The sequence below is a fragment of the Calypte anna genome, chromosome 2, assembly GCF_003957555.1.
Source record: "Calypte anna isolate BGI_N300 chromosome 2, bCalAnn1_v1.p, whole genome shotgun sequence".
Lineage (NCBI taxonomy): Eukaryota > Metazoa > Chordata > Aves > Apodiformes > Trochilidae > Calypte > Calypte anna.
Genome location: NC_044245.1, coordinates 24,356,372 through 24,383,834, shown reverse-complemented (window position 1 = coordinate 24,383,834; position 27,463 = coordinate 24,356,372). Strand labels below are relative to the sequence as shown.

At 38.4% G+C, this 27,463-nt stretch overlaps 1 protein-coding gene across 1 annotated transcript in view; it reads left to right on the top strand.

Moving 5' to 3' along the window:
• The first annotated feature begins 3,466 nt into the window (after positions 1 to 3,466).
• Positions 3,467 to 27,463, top strand: part of CALCR (calcitonin receptor) — a 125,675-nt gene continuing 101,678 nt past the window's right edge. The window contains exon 1 of the mRNA XM_008494146.2: positions 3,467 to 3,525. The gene's annotated coding sequence lies outside the window, so the exon portion shown is untranslated. The remainder of the gene's footprint in view (positions 3,526 to 27,463) is intronic.

The window sequence follows — 27,463 nt, the reverse complement described above, 5'->3', positions numbered from 1 at the left end:
TGCTTCAAGATGAGCCCTGGTATTTCTGCACAGTTCTGTGTTACAGGGATGGTGCTTTCTGTGAGAAGGTGCTGCAGATGCTGTAACGAGCTGTTCTGGTGCAGAGAAAGCCTAGATGTGAGGAAATTCTCATTCTTCTAAAACAGGAGAAGCAACCCTGAAAGATCACACATCTAAATAGCACCATTAATTATAAAACAAAAAAATTTGCTTGAAGTGAAATTCCCTAGATATTTTGTGCTGAAACCTTTTGTTATTTTTATTACAGTTATGCTTCGTTGCATAGATTTTGATAGTGGGTTTTGGCAGGTGGAAAGAATGGATAATCTGTATGCAAGACTGTTTTTAAAATTGTTCCTTGTACTGAATAAAATTTGAACTCATTTTGCCTATGGAATAGAGAGACATACTGAATTGCTCATATGGAGAACTAGCTAATACAAGATTACAATGGCAGAGATAATGACCATGTCTCAGTCAATAAGCAGGACTGCTAACAACACTGGGCTTGGTATTCACTCAGAAGTCACAAATGGAAAATCCATGCCATGCTGAAGGTTGTGTTTATGGGCATGTTTCAGCTGGACACCTTTTTAATCAAGATGATTCTCACAGATGGTGGAGGACTTTTACTTTTACTTTACTTTACTCTACTCTACTCTACTCTACTCTACTCTGCTCTACTCTACTACAAACCAAGAGCATGCTTTTGCCTCACCTGTAAACCATTTGAGTGGCTCCACACTTTAGAGGTGACCTGTAGTTAAGGATGTGGATTCCCTGGATATGGAGGATTTGGGGGTGGTATTTACCCTCTGGTAGGGAGCTCCATTTGCTGCCTGTGTTTCCTTGTATGAATGAATGACAGGAGTTACCATTTAACTAGGGAAGATCAAGAAGTATTTAGCTATAAGGGTAAGTGGAGTCATTGGACATGGTTGATAGGAAATTGCACTGGAAATGAAAGTAGATATAAAGTACATCAGAGGCATGGTGCCATGAATTTTTCCATGGTTCCCAAAATGCCTTCTGAATTCAGATCATACAGTGAAAAGGTGGAATAGTAATGCTTTTTAGCATGCTGTGTACTGAAGCACTGCAGTCCTGAAAGGTGGGTTATTGCAAGCAGCAGCTTAACCTGAGACCCAGGGAACCTGCAGGGCGAAGCTCTCCTGGGTCCAGGAGGAGCTGCCTGATGGAACTGGTGTTCTTACCTGTACATGCCAAACACAAACTGAAAAATGTAGTTTATGCAAGTGCATCTTACCTAACTTCACATTGATATGATTGCAGTACTTCTGTCATTTTCTCAATAATTCTGTGTGATTCTGTAAAGGTGGCATGATATGGCATCTGTTTAAAAATAAGCTTCTGGACCTTGACTTTTTTATCATTTACTTCATGTATACTTAATAAAGGACCTGGCACAGATTTGGCAGAATACACTGTTTATACCACACTTTTAGTACTGTTTAGTGGTAATAGGAATACATTTCAATTTCCTATGTTACATTTCAGTGTTGACAATTTCATGTGATGCTGGTTAAAAAATAATTTCTTGCTTGGTCATACCCAGCAGTGTGTGTAAAGCCATACCACTTATTGTCTGTGGATTTTGATAAATCTTATTAATTTTTATCAAGACTTAGATTAATAGTATCTTTGATAAATTTTGCAGTATTTCTGAATCTGTGTTTTCACTATACTGTATCCTTGGTAGGTCTAGCAGCAGTATGTACTCCTGTCAGGGTTTAACACTGGCCCAGCAATTAAACCGAGTAACAGATGCTCTTTATTAATCCCCTCTCCTCCCTGATAAAGAAAGGAGAGAGAATAAGGGAGAGAGACTTATGGGTTGGAAACTAAACTACACAACTTTAATGAAACAGTAATGATAAATAGGAAAAATTACTAAATATATACAAATATACAGGAAAATTGATACCATATTCCTTCCTTCTTTCCTACAATAACTCTCACGTCACCACCAAGGCTGCAGGACAGCCCTGTGAATGTCCAGGCTGGACTCCTGGAGTCAGCAGCAGTCGGGAGCTGAAGGCAGGAACACACAGATATGGGCTGGCACGGATCAGGACCACAGGCAGGCGAATGGACGGAATCCTTCCAGGATGCTGAAACAAACAGGGACAGGAGAAGAAGGGGAAGCAGGAAGGGGTTTAACCCTCATGATCCCTCAAATTTATACTGAGTATGATGTGTTTGGGATGGAATACTATGGTCAGTTTTGGCCGTTTATCTTGTCTGTTCCTTCCCAGAGGAGGGCTTCAGGTGTGACCTTTTTACTCCTCTCCTTCCGGAGGGCAAAATGTTCCTCAGAATGGAGCAGTGGCCTTTGTTCTGCACACCAGTCTCCAGCTGTAACTATAAACATCGACTGTTATCAGTCCTAGAAGCAGACACTCTCTGAGAAACTTACTCTTAACTTCAGCAAGTGCAACTACTTACAAGAGACTTAGCTGAAAGCAAAATTACAAGACAGAAAATTAACTTTATCCTGGCCCAAACCAGGACAACTCCAAAGGAGTAGAAAGGTAGGATGCAAGTTTATTGGTGGCTTTGACTTGTTAGCTTTAGTTTGTGATGTCATCGTTAGCATGAGCTACAACTCAGGTTAGAAAATTGCAATTATTCAAAAGCAGGTGTTTGAAATGCCTTTCTCTTCTTGGATATGATACAAAGTGCCAAGCTACCCCTCCACAATTAGAAAAACATATTTTTATTCTGTTTTGTCCTAGAAATTGGACACTTCTGCAGGCAGTGCCAAGTGAGTTCACAGACATATTTGGAGACTGCTTGAGTGAAGATTAATTGTGTCTTCAGAGTTGTCTTAGAACTAAGCTGACAAAAATATCTCTTAAATAATGTGAAATGCTTCTGAAAGCACAGTGTTGCTATTGAAAAGATGTCAAGGCTTCAAGGTTAAGATTGTGCTGAGATATACTTGTAAAAAAAAAAGAAACTAAACTTCTGGTTTACTTTTTTATTAGTTACGGGAATGAGACTCCACCTTTGGCATAGTGTCTCTTAAAAGGCTAACTGAATTTTCTGCATGTATTTTTTTATGGTGAAATATTTACTTAGTTTTTGGTCCTCATATAACAAAAATTGCTGTAATCCATGGCAGTATTTAGAACTTGGTGGAAGAGTGAGAAAGGTAATCAAAGACTGAATAAATTCATAGAGTGAATTAGCCACTTCTCTTTCTCTCAGGCAGCACTGAGGTGTGCTCAAACACAAAAAAGCTTATGTGACTTTAGCATTTTAGCTGTGATGTATGCAGATGGATGATTCCATTTTCTTTAGGTTTGATTTCCTTCCAACTGATACCTGTAATGAGTGTTAACTGCTTTAAAAAATCACAGGTAGCACAGGTAGTTTTATTTCATTGATCTTGTTGGTATTTGGATCTTCCCTGCAGGTCACGTGTGCCAGAGCAGTTATCTGCAGCAAATCAATCTATCTTGATTTAAGTGATCTGTGAAGAAGTAACGTGACCCCCACAAGGTATTTTCCCTTTTAAATTTACCCCTATTATGACACAGTACCAAACTGGTGATGGTTCACACTGCCTTCAGTACACAACCTGTTTGCATCTTCCCAGGTTACATTCTTTTTTGCAGAGCTGTCACCATGAGAGTTGCTTCAGCTTTCTTTTTCTAGGTTTGTCTCCATGTATGTAGTCTTAGTTACCTGTAGCCTTAGTCTGCAGCCTGTATGCTGTAGTTGTAATTACCTTTAGAAGTGTATCTGCTTCCTCACTGACTGGGCCCCACTCTTACATTGCACTCCCTTTTCATCACTAAAACATGATGGCTTAATTTATTGTATGTCCATTATCAAGCAGATGGTAGGCATTGTTGGAGGGACAAGTATCCTTCCTCCCAGAAGAGGAATGAATGATGTCCCACAAAGTTACAGCTCTTTATTTGCTATGGGCTTCCATCTCTTGTCCACTGGATTACAATGAACAACAAAAGATACTTGATGGTCTTTAGACTGTCATGATGGTTTCTCTCCAAACTAGCATCCTGAAATGCCCTGGGGATGTGAGTATTTCATGCTCTTAAACATGCTGTCCTCCAGGCTTTACTACTGAAGTATAGGAGAGGAATTACATCTTCAATTGGTTAGGCAAGCTCATTATTTTTTCTTGGCCCTGGCAGAGAAAAATATCTAAAACTGATGAGTTTCCTTATGTGACTAAATGTTAGATTTCTCCTGGTAAGAAGTCCTTTAATTCTCACCAGTCAGTCCAGCTCCTGACAGGATCCTTATTTTTTTTTGTCTCCAAATCCCTACTCCCCCAAAAATACAGAAAGTGAAAGGTCAGTTTGCTGCTGTTATCCTCAGCTGTGCTGTTGCTTCTGGGGTAGAAGCACAATGAAGACTGAAGGATATGGGATGCAGCAATTACATCAAAGAACAAAAAAAATTAGGGAAGAAAAAGGGCTGTAGAAAAAGCAGAACTCAGAAGAAAGAGATGCTTTGGATGCTTTCTGCCCCTGTGCATTTAGTGGTAGAGATGACCTTCTGGAAAGTTACATTACAAAATGTCTAACTAATAGACAGCATTGTCTTCCATTTACTATATTGTAGCAAGGGAAATTTCATTTACACTCCAGTGTTTAATATCACATGCAGTGTATTGATAAGATAGATCACTGGTACTGGTTTAGCCACTTATGCAGATTTTTAAATGGATTATTCAATTTTAATATTTTATATTGCAACTATTAAAACAACTGTATTTCAAACAAAGGAAAAGGGAAAACGGGATTAGTGTCAGACTGATTGAAAGAGTAGTTCAGTCTGAGCAATTTAGAGCATCTCCAGTAAGGCTTTAACTTTGCTGCAGGCTGTTTAAGAACATCCATTGAGAGAGTAACCTACAGACAGCTGATCATGTGCTTCTGACCATGCAGACTCATAGTGCTTAGAATTTAGCAAATTCTTTAAACCCTGGCATTGAGAAAGACCCAGTGATGGGAGCAAACGGGGTATGAGGACACCTCCTTTGATTTTCTTACAGCCTCACTACAGGCTGCTCAAGGGCTTGACTCATTTAAGCTCTTGAAATGTTTGCATTACAATGGGATATTTTCCTCTGTGTTCAAATGTTCAAATGTTGCCAAGTACATGTGGGGTGGAAGCAGAATCAAGTAATAAATATTAATCATTGTTACCATATGTTCTCACAGATAAAGCAAACCCAGTATTTTCTAGTCTGTGGTTTTTAATTTATTTTTCGTTTGTATTGTTTCATGGTACTTGATGGTATGTGCTTCCTAAGGACCACAGTAATTTCAGCACTGAAAACAAAAAAAAAGATATGTTTAGATCTGTAAGTGTTTAAATAAATGCCTTCTGACTTTATTAGCAATAAAGATTGGCAGTGTTTTGTGTTTATCCCATGAAATGCCTAATGTAATCAGAGGTCATAATTGGAAAAACATTTAGGAAGTTACCATATAACACTATCACTTCTTCTCTTTCACCTTCCATCTGTAATTATTAATGTCTGTCATCTACATACAAACTAAAAATTGAAGTCCATTCCAGCATTTTGCCATTGCTATAACTATTTGAGTTGTCTGCCCAGTGATAGAAATGACACAAGTATTTTTATTTAAACTAGTCCATTCTCAAAAATATAGCATCCTCACCTGTAATAGGAGTAAAAAAAGTCAGTCTGAATGGCCTATAGAACATGAGAGATTAGTATGGTTAAACCAGAAGGAAGTATGTGTGCTCTCTACACAGAAAGGGTCCCGTGGAATCTTGACTCTTAACTGAAGATATCTTCAGACCCTTGCAAAATATTGAAACAATGTTTTATTAGCCTATAATTTTTCTACATAGGTAAATACCATGCAACATATGGTCAGTATACTGTTTACTTCAGTGAAGGTGACTGAATATGTTGCAGCCATGCCTCATAATACATCAAAGAATATGTTTGGTAAGAGGTTTCTCTAAGTAATGATTTGTGGTTAGGCCAGTTACTTCAGTGTAGAATTTATAGAATGCATTTCAGAACTAATTTTGCTGTTAAAAATGTTCAGTTTTTTCCATGAAAAGGAAACATTAATGAATTGCAGAAATTTCTTAATAAAATACAGGGATTACTGTCATTATAAAACTACTTTTGCATATAAGGAGATTTTCAATTATGTAAAAAAATATTTATAGAAAATTACTATTTTAATTCAAACAAATGCACCACAGTGTAATAACTGTCTAGAACTCTGCAATGTGCATCCAACTCCTGGGCTCCTTGGATGGACAAGGATGCAACAGCCTGGAAGAGATACTGAGAGAGAATAAAGCCTTATTCACAGTTCATACTTATAAAAGAAAAGAAAATTATGTGCTTCCATCTTCAGTCCATCAAATTGAATTTGGAAAATTTTATCCAGATAGTTTTAATCATATCTGAAAATTTTGTGCAGTGCAGATTGTACTGTTCTGTTTATTTCCTCAAGTCCTGGTCTGTCTTTTTCTTTGAGAAGTTCTTGTGCTACTGTGCTGTGGAAAATGAACTTGGCAGTCTATGGTTTCTTAGTCGAGATGAAACCTTCTGTCATTTGTGTAAGAGCACAGCCACAGGTGGACAGCCCTCATCTTCCTAGTCTGCAGCCTTGTTTTGAGGTAGTGTAAGGTTGTTTATTAGTGTGGAGTGTGGGAAAATGGGAATGGTTTCAGACACAGAAGAGATACTGAAACTGGGATAAGGAGTTAGTACTGAGAACCAGTGGAGTTAGAGTTGGGAAACACAGGAGGACAAAGTTGTTTGGAAAGGCAGATATTGAGGGGCAAACTGATACCTGAAAACCACTGACTTACCAGGAAGAGGTAAGAAAACCCAATAAAAGTATCTATATTAATGGAGGACCCTGAACATCCTAAAATACCACTAGAATGGCCAGACTAAAAGAGAGACAGAGCAGACGAGAGGATATCTTGGTAATGTTGCTGTAGATGATAAAATGTGGGTGGTCAGCAGTCACTCACAGGCAGTCCCAGAGAGAAGCATCAACCAGAGTTTACATTAGAAGAGAAGGATACTGCAGAGGCCCAACCACAGCAAATTACCAGTGAGTATGGAAGCATCATGCAATGAAAAATGAAAGCAGGTGTTTGAGAAGATGTATTTTAAATACTGCAAATAAACTGAGATCAGAGCCTTCAATGTGTGCAGCTGAAAAATGTCTCTGGGGAGATACGGAACTTGCAAAGAAATTAAGAAGTAGCCATAAACATTAAGGTCAATATTAGGTTACGATTTTGGGGACTGAACACAGGAAAATTTGAACCTGTGGCACGAAACAAAGCTAGTAGGATATGAGAACATTTATTCTATGTAGGTAAAAATACAAGGATACAATTAAGTGTCCAGATAGCACTATATCTGCACTCCTGCAGAATTAATTTTGGCTGTAAATTGTAGCTATTCATTACATTTGATAAATGCATTAAGAGCAGTGAAAACTGGAAAAGGATGTAGCCCAGCAGGCCTGTGTTAATTCTATTCTCATGTTTGTTTGAAGACAGAGGATGTCAACTGCTTGCTGCAAAATTTAGCTGTAAGGTAGTACCAGCAGTGCATACTGCACTGGGATAACAATTTTTTTCCACTTTAAGCCCCTTGGCAGTGAAGACACTAATTAGAAAAGTGAAGAAGCCATGGGAAATGGTACATTTGGTGATGGCAGTAAGGAAGAAAAATGATAGGGTATTCCATGTATGCATAGATATTAAGGATCCTTGAGGCAATGAATCAGGAGCAAATCAACACAAGGACAATCATGCAATGATACATGAACAAAACAACCCACTCATGATAAATGACATCACTTCCAAGCTCTCTCCAACAAGCATAGTCATTGTGTTAGGTGCATAATTTGGTGCTGGAAAGGACAAGGGGCAACACTTTATGCAGAAGGCAGTCTTTAAAAAATGCTTGCTGACGTATAATTTCTGCAAAACATATTGAAGAAGAGAGGTCTTGAAATAGCAGAAAAATTACTCCCTTACCATACTGAATGATATTAAGAATGGATAGTGTTAATCATGTAGTACTGGGGGAATTTCTAAATCACAGTCAGATACAAATCATGCAACACTGGAACAGATTGCCCAGAGAGGCTGTGGAATTTCTGTCCTTGGAGAAATTCAGAACTAGCCTGGGTATGACCTTAAATAACCAGATCTATCTTTGAAGTTAGCCATGCTTTGGGTGGGAAAGTTACTAGGTTATCTCCAGAGGTGCATTGCAGCCGAGGTTTTTTCTATGACTGAGGAATTACTGTGTCCTGGAAAGAAGCTACCCAAGCACATCCAAAAATGGGAGACAGAAAAAGAAGACTGAAAGCCCCAGTCATGCCAAAGGAACTGAAACTCAGAGTAGATGTAGCAATTCACTCGCTAAATACCAAAAATTACGTCATTTCTTTAAGAAACAGTAATCCAGGGAAGGTAGCTTCCAGCAAGCCTTTTTGCTCTTTCTAGCCAGGTGGATGTTTAGGACAGGGATGTGCCTGTTGCAGTCTTGGTGTTGTGAACTGTGTGGGCTCACTCTGGTGCCATGGAGGGCTAGAGGTGGTGGTGCCAGGCTGATGTATCATCAAAGAGCAGACTGTGTTCCTGCTCTCCACTCACTGCCTCAGGTTGCCTCAGTGCCACTCTCAGCCAGGAGCATGCTCCCCCACTCTCAGACTGCTTGTCCCTCTACTATGTAGACATGCTCTGAGATTTTTGTCATATAATTGTTTCTTTTAAGAGTCGCAGGCATGAAAACTATGTCAGCATGACTTTAAAGAGTGGGTTTGACTCACTGGCACCCAGGTGCTCATTGAGCACAAACTATTGTGCTGTGCAAATGGAAATGGAGCAGAGTTTCCACGGAGTGGGATGTGAGCAGGCTCATCCTGATGTGAGTGAGACCAAACTCTGCTGATGAACTGAAAGCGTATCAGGGGTTACCACATTAGTTACTGCACCAGATACTTCCAGTTACAAAAAAAAGAGGATACTCTTAGTATGCATAGTGATGATGGTTTTAAAACTACCTAAACCAACCCTAAGGTTCCTATAAATCACACTTATATTAGATTAACCTTAATTCCCTAAAACAGTTGATTCATATGATGTCCTCCTTGTATTGTCAATGAAGTGAAAAGTGACCATAGTGAAAATGAGAATAAGACCTAATCCAAAGAATTACAGGCTACTTATGTAAGTGATGTCCCTTTGCAATAAAGTGCTAAAGAGTCTGGAGACAGTAGGTATAAACGTAATTGATGTTTGTTTTGAAGTCTGTTAACTCTGCTGGAATAATATAATTGGTATCAATGGTAAATGAGAACATGGCCCTCTTTTTTTTGTCCTATGACTGACAAACTGCAGAAGAGCTCCACAATTTTCTGAAGGTCTATGTTCAATCTTTGTACCTTTATTAACTCGTATCAGTTCTGAATTTCTTTTCTGATAGAATTCTACAGCTACAAGGCTTATTAAATATTAAAAAAGGATCTTCCTATGTACCTGATAGTTTCCTACTAAAAGCAATATTTTAAATAGCCCCAAAGCCAACAGTTGAAGCAGAATATAGTATAGCAGAATTAAGCAGCAGGGTGAGATAATCTCACAAAACCAGGACATATAAATCCAAAGCTAAAACCTAATTTTTAACTTCTCTTTTTGACCACATACCAAGGAGACCCTGAGGCATTGTCTGATTTTTCCCTGAAGAACATCATGATTGCTTGTGTGTGCATATATTGTGTCTTAATTGTTCTCAGTGGGAAGCCTGGACAGTGCCTGTTAGCTTAAGGCAGGAGAACAGAACAAACTGGTGAGCGGATTGTTAAAATGCAACCTTCTCAGCAGGAATATAGGCACCAGCAGGGGAAGAGTTAAGAGGAGAACATGAAGTATAAGTGCTCATGAAACATGGATATTGCTGCTGATACTAATACAGAAGAAAAAAGGATGCATGAGAAAACTAGCAGAAAAGAAAGAAGGCATCAGCTTTTTGCCAAACCTCGAGCTTAAGGAGCACACAGAGGCTATGTTTTTTTTTTTTTTTTCCCCTCAGTTTCAGCTTTCCTGCAATGCAGGCTTTTTTAGTTTTCCCACACCTTCTTACTTACCACTCCATGCCTTTTACCGGAGGCGGATGAGATGCCCAGTAGGTGGCAATCTTTTAACACAATGTTAATGTAGCTTCATCTTTTTTTCTTAAAAACATTTTTCTGAAGAATTTAAATTGATCATTGCAGAATCGGCAAATGCAGGAGTTACATTGTTGAGAAGAGTTTAGAAGTTTGGAATGCCCAAGCATTAAAAAAAATGTGTTTGAGACTCTAAATGGAAGGCAGAGGGAAGATCGTGTTTTCCCTTGTTGGTTCAGAGCAAGTAACCGAGGGACTTTACAGCAAGCTTCAGCTTCACTGCAACTTGCAGAAACCATGTCTGTGGTTTCTAACTTAAGGATTCTGGTCTAACTTAAGGAGTAATTTTTGGAACGTGATGACTAGGATATCATGTTTACATTTGAGCAACTGTTTATAAAGATTGTGACATCTTGCCATCTGCATTTAATTTACCTCCATTGCATCTTATTCGGTTTTGAAATGTGTTCATTTTTTTCTTCCTAAGAAATAGTCCTGATGATAGCTAGAGAAGTGGGTGTTGTTACAAACCCATCTCTGTTTATATGTTTGCTCATAATTCTACACATGAATTGTGTCATCAGGTATCATTTGAATAGCCACACACTTCGGGCTGTTAGGGTGTGGTACAGAGCATCGGTATCAGATAAGAGTTGTCCATTCAGGTAAAACAGTCAGTACATTGCCTGAAAGCACACAGGTAATTCACAGACTGCAAGGGCAAAACAAATCTGCTTAAATTTTTGGGGAATGTGCAGTCAACTAGGATACTGAGCAACCTCCTGGTCTGACTGCAGGTTCGCCTTCCTTGGAGTAGGAAAGTGGCAGAAGTCTGCTGCAGTACAGTTTGGCTGGAAACAGCCCCCAAAACTCACAGCCACTGTCTAATTATACAGGATCTGAAGTAAACATATTTGGTAGCTCAGCAAGGCTTTTTCTAAAGCCCTCTTTGCAAAGAATAGGATTGACAGATCTGCATGAAATGGAATATGGACTGTGATTTTTAGAAACATTTTTCTCCAGTTATCTGCTCTAAGGTTTGTGAATTACCGTGGGGATAAAGATGCCATACTTCCCTTTGCTTATCTGCAGTACATCAAATACTATCTCCAAGTCCTACTGATACAGAAAGTAAATTATCCAGTTAATTTGTATCAGATTGTCAGCAAGAGTATGGGAAAACCTTTCTTGGTGGAGATGTGGAAAAGCAGTACTACAGTAAATGAATGTCTCTGAGGGTTATAAGAATAATCTTTTAACCAAGAGTGAACTGCAAAGTCAGCTTTCTGACCCTGCAGATAGACCATCTCAGTTTATCTGTTGTCAAAAATAATCTTCTGATTGCTCCAGGATGAAATTCGAACGATGGCTTCATATGGACCCTTTAGAATGTGAGTGGCAAAATATGAATCACACAAATTGGAACAACTCCTGCTGTTTTGAAAAAGCTCAGAGGTGCAGTATTTCTAAGGTCAGAGGAATGACCCCAGTAAACAAAGTTGGATAAACTGATAAAATCTTCTAAAAGAAGTAGAGTGCTGGAGGAAAGTGGAAGGCAAAATTCCTTTTCCTTTCAAGCTTATAGCAGGGATAGAGTTTCAGTATTTGTGATAGATGCTGGGGAGAGAGAGATAATAATGATGCAAAGAACACCCCAGGGCAGTGCTCTCTTAGATGTCGCAGCACACACCATCACAGCAGACAGACATTTGTCTCAGCACTTGCTCACTCATGCTCCCAAGATGCTTTAATGACTCATCTTCATTGCTGATGTTAAAGCAGTAGGTGTCTGGTAACAAGGACTGCCTGTAATCAGAACTCAAGCTCTGTGACAAATGTTTAACAAACCAGCAGCCCAGTCAGTGCATCTGGCGCAGGTTAATGTGCAAGCACAGAGAGCTGAGCCAACACAGAAACCCCCAGGGATGCTTCAAATCTGTGTATGTTGTAGCTATCTCTGAAATTTAGATGAGAGTTGTGCAGAACCAAACTCCGGCAAGCAGGTACCTTAGAAGGGCCATGTAAAGAAGTTTTGTTGTTTGCTTGTTTGGGTTTTTTTCCAATAAAATGTACCTTTTGTTGCTGAGCTAGTAAGTCAGTTGGACTGACATCCTGTACATTTAGATAACCTGAGCTCCAGTTACAAGAAAGGAACAATTTTTTGAAGCATCTTGGTGAATTATTCATTGTGTCAAATTCTATAGGAAACCTTTATGTATTATTACAGTGTCTTTCAATTATACTATTGTCAGTCTCAGGGTAGCTGGAGTCTACTTTTCAGGACTCTTCAAATAGCAAACCAAAGCAGTGTTCATGTCCCAGAAGATTATCAGCTGAGCCAAGAGAAAGATGTAGTCAATGTTGATAGAAACAGAGCTAGATAAGATGGTAGAATGCAGTTAACAGTGACATACTCAGTTATACTACAACTCTATTTAGAGAGCTTCTTTCCTGCCAAATGTTTGGGAAATATGACAAAGTTCAATTATATAGTTTCAGGGTTAAATTAAGAAATAATAGCAGGCACTGAGTGAAATTAGGAACTGTAATCAGGAAGAAAATGTTTTTATAGATCAACTTTGAAAACAGAGAGTGAGTAAAGGCAAGAGACAAGAGAAGAGGAGACAGTTGGATGAACTAAGCAGGCTTTTGAGACAACATCAGGCAGTATGAGTAAGGAAAGCATGGCAGAGATCTAGTTACTAGAGACTAGTTACAAGCAAACATGAGTTTGAAATAAATCCTAATTTAAAAAAAGAAAATACAGAAGAGATTTGGGATATGTACTGGAGAAAGGACATGGAAAGCTTGAAGCAAGAAAAGTATTTTTTAGAAGGACTCAGGGAAGAAGTATAAGTCAATGAAGGTAAAGGAGCATGGGGTGAACAGGTGTGAGTCTTTAAGATATGTGATGGCAAAAAGCCTCTCTAGACAGCTAAATTCTGGAGGGGTCCCAGTGCATAACTGCACTGGAAAAAAAGTGATAGAGAAAGAGAACTGTATAGGTAGTGATTACTTTGATGGCTGCAGTCTAGCAGTTTTTCTCACTTAGCAGTATTTCCTTATATCCTATCTCCTTGATGGTAATATTTATTTAGAAGCATGTCTGTATTTTAAGTCTCAGCTTGATGGGATGCTGAGTCATCTCACGTATTCAATATAATTAGAAGGGCAGGACCAGATAATCCTTGATGTCCCTTCCAATCTGGCATTCTATGATTTGGTGACCTCCTAGACTTCTGGTATTGGTGTTTGGTTACACAGTAGCTTACTGGTTTTGTTTCTATTTTGCTTGTTTGTAAACATCCCCCAGTTTGTCTGCTGCTTTATCTCTTAAAATACAAACCTTGTCAAAGAAAGCAAACCTAAGGACAGAAGTAGCATCTCCTTTATAATCAATCTTTGATACTATATTTTGGTTTTGAACCTAGTAAAGAGAAGCAGTTGATTCCTCTTGTTGCAGAGAACAGCAGAGTCTTGATTCATGAAGGAGAATTCTTCATGGTGCAGCTGCAAATCAGTGCATAGTTTGAAGAGGCAAATATTTACTTGAGCTAGTGCATGTCTGTTTTCATAATGTGAAACAGTCTGGGTATTTAAGAATTACCACTAGCTAGACCAAATTAGCTATGTTCTGATCTTTGTTTTTGACATGCTTTATGTGGTTCCTGCTTACATACCTGACTTGATATTTAGGCACTTCCTCAGGACCTAGTTGACCTTAAGCTGAAATCACCACTGAGACCAACAACACAATTACAGCAGGTCAGGCAAGACCTTAATAGCAGTTCAGAATGCAACCTCCCATACTTTGTGCCATGTTTATTTATTAATTACATTTTTGTAAATATCTCTGCCTACCAGATTGGCAACACATAGCAAAACCCACTTTAAATAATTTCACCACAAACAGACAGAGGTAATGAGCTCATTTCTATGGAAATCTCTCAATGTTGTTATTGTTGCCTGCCTACCAACTGATTTGTAAAAATATATGTCCAAATTTAATAGCTGCTCATTTATCAAGAACGATTGAAAAAAATACCAGCATAAAACCCACATAGGAGGTAATTTGATTCACAAAAAACTGATTCACAAGAAGCTCAGCTTTCTATGAGATAATTGATCTGACTTTTAATTCAGAGGAACAATTGATTAAATCAGTGCTAGCAGGTAGCAATGTCAGGGAGAGAAGTATAAACTGTAAGGCCAATAATTATTGTCTCTTGTGTGCTGCAATATCTCATCAATGCAAATCCCTTAATCCTTCAGAAGGTGATCCTACTCACATTTGATAACATAATGCAAAATAACTTTGCCTTGAATATGAGGATCTTTAAAAATACCCAAACCAACAAAACCAGCTCTAAATCTATTCCTATTTGAAGTTTGTATGAGTTTTCATTGTTTCTGAGAGTAAGTCAGAAAATTTGTTTTTAAAATTAGAGTGGGAGTCAAGCTGTAGATGATCAGATGGCAAGACCTGAAACACACAGATGAAGGCACTCATCCAAATGCATGAGATGATATGTGTACACTCTTCCAGTTTCCTTCCATTGTAGTGCTCCATGCTTCTTCAGTCTTTTTTTTTTTTACAAGTTTACAAGCAGAATTTTCTGTACATTTATCAAAAGTTGTGTTTCAGGCCAAGCCTGAGAAGGTGAAATGCTGAGCTGATTTGACACCTGATATTTTAGATGTGGTTTTCATCAGATTTCAAGGACTTCAGCATTGTTGAAATCATTATGGAAAGTAAGCAAAGAATAAAAGAATATAGTAGGTGGCTCCTTAGATAGTAGTTTTTATGCAGAATCAGTACTGAACCAGTGCTGCAGGGATGTTTGCTGGCTAAACACACAGAGCACTCAAAAATGAGATTCTGATCATTAGTCAAGGGTAATTAGGGACATTATTTAGTTTTTCTGTTTGTTTATTTCCTTATGAGATTATTGTTGGTAACTATGCTGTCTAATATTAATTCTCAGCAAGGGAACACACACCAAAAACATGTAAAATGTTTCATTCATCCCCTGGAATTCACTGATCCAGTCATTAGAAGGCAGAAAGTTTTTGACACTTTCTCAAGAAAAGATTTTATGAACAAGTATAGAATCTATCTCTTGTAATTACATTTTACCTCCACAGATTCTTTCTTCATCCTACTACCTTGATGTATCTCAGGAACAGTGGATAGAAATTAAAATGATTTGATATTTTAAAGGTGTAATTTTTAAAGTATCCCTATAACCCTGTGAAATGGAAAGTGCCATGCAGGCTGGGATTAGATCTCGCTCAAAAATCCAAGGAAGGAACTTCCTCTATGTAACTGCCATGGTGCTTGCAGTATTTTGTCATGAGTGTTCATAATACAGGACTAGTTTCAATACAACAGAATTAGAATATCAATTGCCTGTTTTATTGGAGCACATTAAAGTGTTTAGCCAAAGTGAAACTGATTGCATTGAATTGCAAATTTCAAATGGGGAAAAGCAGCTGGAAATAAAATCACCATCACTAGAGAGAAGTTTATATGCTCTTTAGCTTTATTGTGCAGCAATATGAGCTTGAAATATGACTTCATTTTCTGCTGGAATTGGGTTACATGGTTAGCTTCGTGTATTCAGTTTTATGTAGTCTATGAGCTGTTTTCTAACATTTCTTACTGTCTCACTTTCACCAGAATTAGCCCCCACATGTCTGCCAGAGGGCAGAAACAGTTCTTCATGCAAATCCTGCCCTAATCTCTGGGTTTAGTGTAGTCGCACGGGAGATAAACCTCACAAAGTTCACTAATGAACTTTACTATTTTGCTAGCATAAAAATAAAGTAAGGAAAAAAAAAGTATAAGAAAGCAGTACACTTTATTTTAATCTGCTGTTTGAGGTCTGCAAAACACAACATTTTTAGCTCTTACACATAGATGGTTACAACTCAGCTGTATGGAGTTATTTGCATTCTCACAGTATTGAAGGTGCCCCAGCCAGCTGAGGGAACTGAGTCTGCTTGTATGATGGAAAGACAAATTCCACTAAAGGTGGCATTGGACCTGATGGAGGTTTTTTTCCAGGGAGAAAAAGTGTTGGCTCCAGGGAAAGGAGTGTTGGATGGCACTGACCTGTATTTGGAGGAAAATAAATAATTTCAAAGTAGTAATCAACCAGAATGACTTTTCTGTTGGGCTCATTTGTAGCCGTCAGCAAGTAATTTTAAACTAGGCTTGTAATAAAAATGAATTGTATGAAAATATGGATAGCAACTGGCAACATTTTAAGTTTTTGGAACTGAAGAACTTGCCACTTTCAAACTATGATTAATGTGGGAAGTTTTCTAAATGTTTGAAATAAATAAAATAATAGAAACACCAAAGAAACAGAATCAATCTTTCCTACCTGACTGCTTTATGCTGTTTTGGTTTTTGTACTTCTCAGCTTAGTATCAGGACTCATCTACAAATACCTCCCTTGAACAGTGCAGCTTGACTGCTTGGGAATAGCTTACACTGTATATTGCCATAGGACATTCCAAAAGTCATTACATGGGCTTAAAATGGGATTTGTGTTTGCTAAATTAATTGAGGCTTATAGCTCACTATTTCTCAAACTTGGGTGACTTGTTGCCTGTCAGACTTTAGAGGTGATGTGAGAAACAATGACAGTTTTACAAAAAAAACAGTAACTCAATACCAGAGTCTCACACACGCAAAGGAAAACAACTGAGGAAAATTTATGAACATGCAAAATTTAATTTGTTCTTAAGAGATGTGAAAAGTATGTTTTTTAAGATGATCCACAGGTGTTTTTTCAAAAAGTAAGGTGGCCCTTTGTTTGACATGGATTGAAAAATGCTGCTATAAACACCATGGAACAAGAAAAAAGAAAAAGAAAACAAAACAAAACAACCCCCCCAAAACTTCATCATTATTTTGGGTTAAGTGGAAAGGAGCTCAGAACTTGGAAACTTAAACAGCTATAATTAGGACAACTACACATTGAAAATATTAGACATTTGTAACAATTGTGAACTGATTCTTTTTACTTCTGTAAAATGTATGTGACTCCTGTTATGCTTTCTTGTTTCCTGCATCCCCTTGCATCACCTCAAGCTGATGCACTACTGTACCTCCCACTGCTTCTGCTGTCTGGGGATGGCTGCCCCTCTAATGCGGGAGCCCCTTGCTGACAGCTGAGGGTGAGGGAGCTCTTAGAACTGAAATTGCATGGCATATGGAGCCCGGTTTGAGCTCTGGAGATGGCAAAAGTTTCTTGAAAGCAGAAAGCTAGAAGAAAGTTATTTACAGTTGTACCAATACTTTCCTTACTGGTGCCCATGATGGAGTGCAGGGTGGCATTCTCATGGAACAAGCTGTCCTTGATTTCAGTTGCTAAGTCACATAAAAGATAAAAATGTCAGATATCACATCAGATAAAAATACATTAGTTTTCCAACATTAGTTCTTTCCATGCAATCACTGGATTTGAAGTAAAACATGATTCTGAGGAGGAACGGAACTGTTTTTTTAGATTACAACCAGGATAGGAATGTGAATCTCAGATTTCAGAAATGAAGGAAAATGAGGTCCTTGAAATCATGAAGGGGGAGGAAGTTCATATCTCAGATCATACATGGAAAGGGAAGATTTGCACAAGTTTTCCTTTTGTTAAAATTTGCTTGGGATGAAAAAATATTATTGGGGCTTAATAGCCTGAAATCAAAAGTGCCTGTTTAATTTGTGTGCTGAAAGAAAGGCCTTATTCAACCTCCAAGTGGTTGCTGTTGTGGCTGCAGAGGGGGAAGGGAAACTTTTCCTCTGCTCTGCTTCAGTTTTCAGTGACATCCATCCATCTACTCCTTTATCACCATGTTGCTGCTTGTAGTTCTTGATCATTCAGTCACTGCAGCAGTAAGATCCAGTCAGGTTCCTGATCAGAAGGGAAGTTCTGGTGGATTCCTAGCATCTGTTTTGGGTGTTAGGTTGAGTCTCAATAGCAAGCTACTCACATCAAAACCTCAGTAGCAACCTGGGTGCTACTTTGCAGTGGTGTGCAGCTGTACAAAAGTACTTTTTGAGTTTCATTTTAGTAAAATTCATAGAAATTATCATTAGTCTCTTGAAGTCAGCCTTTCTGAAATCTCATCAGTGTAAGTTTGCTGCTCCCTGCTTACATACAAGGAGCTAAATTCATTATTTTCATTATAATAGAGATTTCTCTGTAGTATCATTTATATTCAGGTTGGACAGGGTGATTTTTTTACAAGCTATTTTTTGAAGTGGCATTAACAAACTGGCAATAATTTCCTAAAGTCCCATGGCAGGGAGGAACTGATGAAAAGAAAAATGCATAAGGAGAAAAAAAAAGGAATGTAAAATTAATAGATGCAGAATGTCTAAGCCTGACTTTAAGAAAATTCTTGAGGGAATGTGTTATAAAACCTTTGACATTTTGTTACCAAGTGTAATATTATTGGAGTAAAAAGAGGCTGTGTGGCACAAATTTCTGTAATGAGTTTTTCTGTTGTGAAGCTTCTGTCCCTCATCCAGTTATGTTTTTTATTCTGCAATTACATATGTTCCTCTGAGAAGAATAGTAAAAGTGTTGTAGGCATGGCAAAAGGTTTACATTGTAAATAGCACTATGAGTGAAACAGGCAAATCTTAATGTTAAAAACTACAATTTGCTGAACTTATCATGGTGAAAGTTTTTTTCCCACCTTTTATATATGTCCATATGGATCATGGACAGCTAAGATAAAGGCTTCTGTGAAAGTTTGTGCTTGTATCCTTGCATAACTGCTATGGAAAAAAAAGACTTTGAATTGCAGATGTTGTACTGTCCTAAAAGATATAAATAATGACTGGCTAAAGGTGCAGGGGCTGTTCTTTTGTCTTCTCTATGGTCTCTGGGGGCTTACATAGACATAGGTGAATATAGTGGATGCCAGCATATCTGATTAGAATTAAGTGTTAAACATTTAGATTGTTGTCTTGTTATGCTTTATCTCTTTAAATTAATTGCATTAAGCCTGTCAATTGTTTCTTTTGGTGAAAAGAGACTTGTGACCACATACTAGGTAGACTTTTGGAAGCTCCATCTCCTTTGTGCATTCTGACACCTTCTCTTCTGTCCTTCTAGTGATCTGTGCATTATAGGGAAAAAGAAGCTTCCGTAATCATAGACCATATAATTTTATATTGGTATTGATGTTATCAAAAGAGGAAAAAAAGGTGTGTGAAAAACATGAACTGTATCATTCACTTCTCTGAAGATTCAGAGGGGCAACAGAAATCAGAATTTTAAACGATGTACGATGTCACAATCAATATCTTTGAGAAGGCTTAATTTCCTTTCCTGACTTCATCAGACAGGTAAACAAAACAGGATCAGAAAGTTGTTCAGCAATCAATTTCTATAGTTGAAAATTTCCTTCAGTTAGAATAAGCCAGCTTATAGGGAACAAAAAGTTCAAAAGGATCGTGAATAAGAAAGGTCAACAATAGGCAGATGCAGAGTTGGGGTATTCCCAAATAATAATTTTTTTATTCTTTTTTTAAAAGTGGTATTAGCTCTCATAGTAAAATACAGACAGGAGGAATGTAAACTAAGCTCATATGAGACTACTGCAGTGCAGGCAGCTACAGAAAATTGTCAGAGGAATCAACTGAAATGTGTAATGGTAGTTTATCAGCAGAAATAATATGGAAACTCTTTTACTCCATGTGTCCCCACAACAAAGATACTTGGATTTTCCTAATGGAATAATGATGTTTCCCACTGGAAAATCCAAAGACTTTGGTGAAATAATGATTTTCCCTTGGAAAAAAAAATGAAGAGAAATCTGTCATTCTAACATGCATCTGGTATTTTGTGGGTAATTGGTCTTGAAAGACTGAAATTAAAGCTCCTAGTTCACATGCTGTACTTAAATAGGGCTTTTACTTGGGTCATCCTTATTGGTAAACTATCCAGATTATACACACTACACTCCAGAGGCTTTCTGATGCCATAAAAGGATGGCATACTTGGTTCCTATATATTTCTGACAAGTAAGTAACTCAGAGCTTTTAAGGCTTTTTAGGTGTGGATACATCTCAGAATACCCTCCTGTGCACAGCAACATTGTCATACTTCAGAGCTGTTGGAACAGCCTCTGGTGGGCCCACAGCCAACTTAGAGCTCTCCCAAGGGTGTCTGGGTGCAGGTTGAAACTGGGATGGGCCAGAGGTGCGCACAATAGGCAGCTGGGATGCTAACACCCTGTTTCAAAGAGAAGGCATTTTAGTAGTGTGTGTGCTTGTTATTGCATGCTTTACTCTGGATGTCTTACTCTAGTGTATTTTAATTACTAGCGTAAATGTCATCTCCATGTCTTGAATGTGCTATATTCTGCATTGTGCTTATTCAGAAGTTTCATTAATAATTTTCTATTTTTATATGATCTGCTTTTGGCAAGGACAATTTTAGTATTGTTATACCATGCGTAAATAAATCCATCGTTTTACGTGCAGCTTCCTAGTATTAATCCAAACTCAAAGCCTTAAAAACACTTCATGAAGTACAGTCCACAGTTCTAAATCAAGGACTGCACTGATAGGGTTTTTTATCATAACTTAGGAAAGGCAGAATGAATGATTTTGTCATGTTGGAATAAGTCATACCCTGAAATCCTGTACAGGGAACCCATTGCCTGTAGTGGCAATCTGTTATGCCATTTAGGTAACAATAATGAAGAGGATCCATTTTTCTTCTCTTTGTCCATATGGATATCTTCTTTCAGGGAAAATGAGACCATGATAAGACAGAGAAGGTCAAAGTTAAACTGTGCAAGGGGCCTGCCTGCCACTACAGTGTCTCTTACTTTCTGCTCTCAGTAGGAATGTCCTCTGTATGCCAGAGACCTGGGAACTAATGCTTTTTCACTGAATCAAAAGTGTTTCTCTGCAGACATTTATGTTAAACGAACTTTCAGTCAGATGCACCGATAACCTGGCACAGCAGAGGTGGACCAAGGCTACCAAGATCTGAGTCCCTGAGAAAGCCACATGTCCAATGTCTCTCCATCCTTTTGTACAGAGATGAGGGTCAGATGGCTGGAGAGGCCCAGTCTCCATAGGCTGGATCCTGAAAGCCTGAGGGGCAGCTTCTGGGGCAGGAGCAGGGAGGCAGGGCTGGGTGTGATGAGGCAGGATGGCTGTGGGGTGTGCAGGGTTGGGTAATCCCTGCAGCTGCTGGGGGAACAGAGATAGGTGATTAGCAAGCGTGACAGTACCAAGAATGTTGATTTCACTGAGCAGCTGCTGGGTGCAGTGAGGTTATTTCCTGGAGGAAGTTTCACGTGCTGGGATTGTCAGAATGAAATATTCCCTCAGTTTCCAGTTCATGGCAAATTAAAAAAAAAAATATTTTCATTATGATTCAGAGTAAAACTAAATAAACCTCTCTGCGTCTTTTTTTTTTTTTTTTTTTTTCCCCTACAAATCAGAAATCCTACTCTTCAGCCAGCTTCACTCAACAAACAAATCAGTCTTCTGGGAGAATACATAGTATTCATGTTTGGACTGAGACATGATTTTCCAGGCCAATGCAAGGTTGAAAATGGAAATCTCATCTTAGACAACTTAATCATTGTAATACTGACCTTCTAAATCACCTCATAATTTCTACTTTTGATCAACTCTTTCATCTTCACATATGGTATTAAAACTCAACTCAGAAGCTAATGCAGAAATGCTGATCAGAATTCATCCCAGTGCTCTTCAGAGAACCAAATTAACATTTGCATTAGAGAGCCTGATACCTATTCCCTGAATGTTTGGAATACGGAAACACAACTCACACTGTAGATTTTAAATGGCAGTACTAAGGATAATATCTAAATCATACGACATCCAAGGAAAGGAGACATCCAGATAACGTAGAACTGTTTTCATCTTTTGACAGAAAGCATTGTAGCAGGGGTTGCACGGCGATGGACTGCTATACGATATATGAGTGTTTCTGTAGAAAGGAACATGATTACCTATATTTTTCTGAAAACAATAGAAAAATACTTGACTACATAATGAACACTAGGATTAATGGTTGTTCTTTGTAGGAGCTTCTGGGAGATGCTTGATTTTACTCTGAATATTTAAAGTTCAGGAACTTAAGACTTTTCTGGTCTCAGGTTCTATCCCACTTCAGCCCACTAGGGAGATGCCTCTGTTTCCTGTTTTCTAGGCCACTATTGAAATAATTGCAGATATTAGCAGATATTCCATCTTGTCCAAATCTCTTCTAGATATCTTTATGAAATGTCAGCACAAACCATGCTCTCTCTTCCTGCAAAATACTATAAAAGCTGAAATCTCTCAGAGCTTTGAAACTCAAACTGAAGATCTGTTCAGTCATTAGAAATAATTCTTAGTCTACTGAGCCTAAACTCCCAAAGAACTGAGGCTTCATGGCTGACATCAATAGAGAAAAGTCCATTCAAATCCTTACATAGCAACCTGATGACATAAGAAGATCATAGAATCATAAAATCGTAGAATTGGCTGGGTTGGAAGGGACCTCTGAGATCATCAAGTCCAACCCCTGCTCCCCGACCACCGCAGTTAGTAACACGAGGCTCAGACACTCTGCACAGACAGAGGCCTGAACAGCTATGTCCCTCTTGCTGTCCCTCTTCAGGGGTTCCGTCTGTGTGGACACACCCTGTGTCTTAAAAGCACCAGGTTTTACTTTTTTGGATACCATTGCTCCTTCAAAAGAGCTGGGAGGTGGCTGTGCCCCTCCTGCTTATCCTGCCTACGCAAACTGCCGCGCTAACTGCTGTGCCCTATTCCTCTTTGCCTGCTCCTGTTCACCATGCTCTGAGTCGCTGGCGCTCCTCCCAGCGCTTTATATCTCTCTGGGCAGTGCCAGGTGCTGCCCTGTTATCACCTCAGTGATTGGCCTCACCTGAGACCACCAGCAGAAGGTGGGGCAGCTGTTCCCAGTGCTTTATATCCCTCTGGGCAGTGCTGGTTGCTGCCCCCTTATCAGCTGATTGGCCTCACCTGAGAGCACCAGCAGAAGGTGGGGCAGCTCTTCCCAGAGCTTTATATCCCTCTGGGCGGTGCCCGCTGCCACCCCCATATTACCTCAGCGATTGGCCTCACCTGAGATCACCAGCAGAAGGAGGAGCGGTGCTGTAGTTTGTGTGCGTTTCTGATGCAACAGATGGTTTAAAAATTGAGATATACTGATATCTAGTAAGCCCTCTTTTAATATTATTCTCAAATTGGAGTGCTAAAGTTATGGCCACTTTTGTTTAAGGGCTTTTTCTTCAAAAATAGTTGCTAAATTGCTCTGAGAAGCAATGTGGAATTATCGTAGCATAATGATTCTAAATGTTTTCATTTTTCAGGGACTTGCTGCTTGGTAAATAAATTTGTAAGGAAGAGGAACTTGAAAGGCCAACACCTTGATTTAAAAAGTCAGAAAAAAAATAATGAAAAATTTCATTGCAAGCACAGAAGAGGTTTTATGAGGGGAGGCTGAAAGAGAAGGGTCAGTTCAGCCCGCAAAACAGGAGGTTGAGACGAGACTTTATTGCTCTCTATAGCTGCCTGAAAGCAGTGAGGCAGGTGGTGTCTTCTCCCTGGTGTCTTGCAATAAGACAAGAGGAAATGGGCTCAAGTTGTGCCAGGGGAGACTCAGATTTGATAGTAGGAAAACTTTATTCAATGAAAGAATGGTGAAGTGGTGAAGAGGTTGCCCAGGGAGGTAATGGAGCTGCCGTCCCTGTGGTATTCAAAAATGAGTAGACACTTGGGCAAATGATTTAGTGGTTGCAATGGTGTAGAACTGATGGTTGGAGTTGATGATCTTGAAGGTCCTTTCCAAATATAATGATTCTATGGTTCTAAAATTAAGTATTTTTCATTATATTTTTGGACAAAATAGCATTTCTGCCTTTGCTCTAGAAAATACAAATAGCTCTATTTAATAACAGGAAGTAATAAATGAAGAAAACACCAAAACACTTTGAATCCCTGCCTAGACCATCAAAGGCAGTCAGCTTCTTAATCTCAGTTGTCAGAGCTCATCAAGAAATCATAAGAAGACGACTTGAAGAAGAATGTCTATTATGGAGGTAACTGAATTGCATCTACATAGGCTTTCCACAATTGTTCTGGTGTTTGCATTAGTCAGAAATTCTGTCATAGTTCTTAGAAAAATGTAATTTCAGGATTATAGCTGTGGAGTGTTTGTAACTGTAGTCCTAAGAGTGTCTCTAAGGGTAGCACTGCTTCTACCTCTAAGGCTTAGGGGTTCATCCTCCTATGCTTAGTGAAGAAAATTGCTCTTTGGTTTCAGTGGGAATTCAGCCTTATCAGTAAGCACTGCAAAGTCAGGCCACTACGGAGTGCCACTTCATAAATCAATTATAATTAAATCATCAAATTAAAAAAAAAACACCACAAAACCCCAATTCTGATTCAGTTTAGAACACCCAGATTCATCTCAAGTCATTAGTTACCTAATAATGAAGGAAATTAAAATATTGTTAGAATTAATCATGAGTGAATCAGCAGTCCAAAAGCTAACAGATCAGGTTAAAACTTTCCACTGATGCAATATGCTAAACAAATATGACTGGGAAATTTTTTAGACCAGATCATTTGTGCATAAGCTATTGTGAGGTAAGTCTAAATTAACACTAGTAAAGCATGATGAAGAGAAATAGCTTTTTTTTTAAAAAATGAGTTTATCAGAGAACAAATGTTGCTTGAGGTTAAAACACTGCCTTTCCACTTGGGAGCTGCGTTGACAAAGAAGGTGATGCCACCAGTACCTGTCATGACAATGGCAAAATAAAAGTGATGAAGAAGTGATGATAGTGCTATTGCAGAATCTCTTTTTTCTGTGAAGTACATTTGTAGCCTAACTAATGTTATGCTGTAAATTCAGCTCTAAGCAAGAAAATAAAATTCCTGATGGGCAATGAGGCTGAACAATCTTTAGAATGGTAATTTTTATATTTCCTGTCTCTTCCCTTTTCAAGTATGTAACCATTCCAATGAACTGGGAGAGATTCTTCTGTTTAATGAATTGCATTTTTTCAATTAATTCAGCAGGTAATACTTCAAGTAGATTTTGATATTCAAATCTCACTGAAGAGAGTAAGATTTGTTCTTTCCTTTTGTACTGATGCTGAACTGGATAGTTTTCCATAAAAGAGAGGCAGGAATGTGATACCATGCTTAAAACCTACTGCCTGGTAGCTTGTATATTCAAATATAATGAGAAAGAAATGTTCCTAGAACATGTAATTGCTAAAACTCGTGCATTGCTTCGCTTTCTTCTACTGCTTATGGAGTGACAGCACTGTGGTTGCAGTTCCATTGAATACACATAATTAAATTTCTAGGCAACATCAGATAATAAAGCCTTTCTCTGACTGTGTGCCTTAATTAATTACAGTTTCTTCTGACTAGTTTGCTTTAGCTTCTTTGGTAATCAGTAACAACAGAACCTTAGAAAGTGTCCATTCATAGAAGTGCTGTGGGTTTCTGTATGTCAAGTATTACATGGTTTCATTAGTAATGTCAGAAGTCTCTTATATTTTTGTTTTGAAATAAAGTGTAGGATTTACCACATAGGAGTAAAAAATGTGCCAAGAATCCCATTCTTCAGTATTTCTGCTTGTGCCTTGGAAATTAGATGAGGCCCTCATGAAGATGTTTTGAAAGGATATTCATACATGCTCTGCACCATATCTGAATTATTAGTTTTGCCTTATATTTTACCAAGCAGGTCTTAATTCAGATCTTCATGGTAATTAATTGATTGCTTTGCCATCAGAAGCAGCTTAACTCTGAATCTGAAGCAACCTTGCTCAGAGACACATCAACAGCTGCTGTCTGTACATGCAAATAGCAGAGACATGAAGCAAACACTTGCAGTAAGGCATTTTGTCCCAGAATTCTATTCCTGGAAAACAGATTGTATATTATAGTGTTGTTGTCAGTATTATTATTTTCAGAGAAAACCTTCCCAGGAATCTCAGGCCACTTATAAAACCATTTTAATTCTTAAATGCAAGAGACACACTACCTACCTCCTTCCTCCTTCCTCTGTTTTCTTTCTTTTCTCTTTTCTCTCTCTCTCTCTCTCTCTCTCTCTCTCTTTCTCTCTTTCATTTTAATGTACGGTACTCTAAGAAAAAAGACTTTTGAAATAAAGCTACAGTTTTAAGGATGTAACCAACAGAATGGCACATATATGTCTAATTAAATACTTGCACCAATAACCATGGAATCAGTAATCTGACTGTCCACTGTACCTGGGAAATGCCATTCAGATAAAGTCTCCTTTTAGCAGCAGAATTTGATCACTTTCTAGTGCTATGGGCTTTGTTCCACAACTGATGAAGTGAACAGGACTTTTCTCATTGGTTTTGGGAGTTCATTGGTCTCATTATTCCTGCAGAAATACTGGCTGATCCAAAATCCTTGTAATCTAAAAGCTTGTAATCTAAAAGTCAGAAAAAAGGCTCCTGCTGACATCAGTGGGTTTCAAGTCAGGTTTGAGCACTTCCAGCATAAAGCCAAATAGCAACTTTCATTTGTGTCAGGAAACTGATTACAAAGTATAAAAATGCATTTGACAATGGTTAAAATTGTATTTGACTAAAAACACCCATGCTTTCTGGAACTTTCAGTGTTGATGAATTGGAAGGACATATTTAAATCCTACATCAAATACAGATGGCAAGCTAGCTATTTAGCTTGAAAGGACACAATGTTTTCTTGAATCATAAGTGCTTCATGGACTCTTAAAGCCACTGAAACAAGTTGTCTCCATGATGACTTCAGTGAAAAACAGTGGATCTACCCCCAAAAACTAGATGCTTTGAAAAAATAGACTAATTCCCTACTACAGGTTGTTTTAAAAAAGATTTATCATGAAACTTGGATTCGCCTGACACTTGTGTTACACTCCAGTGGATTCTGTGGACCTTCTTCTCGAAGCAAATATTATTTCTGTGAGTAATGGCTGTAAAGACTGAGCCATCTGGCAACAACTGACTTCTTTTTGCTTCTTACTGCTTCAGCTTCCTCATTGTGGTATCCAAATGAGATATTATAATTATGGACCCACCAACACTATTCATTTTTAGAGGTCAAGCTCTGAACACACTTTTCTGACAAATCTCTGAGTACAGGCTGTGGGAATGTTATTTATGTCAGGATTAAGGCCCATATTTGACTGTTAATTTCACGGCACTGTTGCACAGCCTGATAA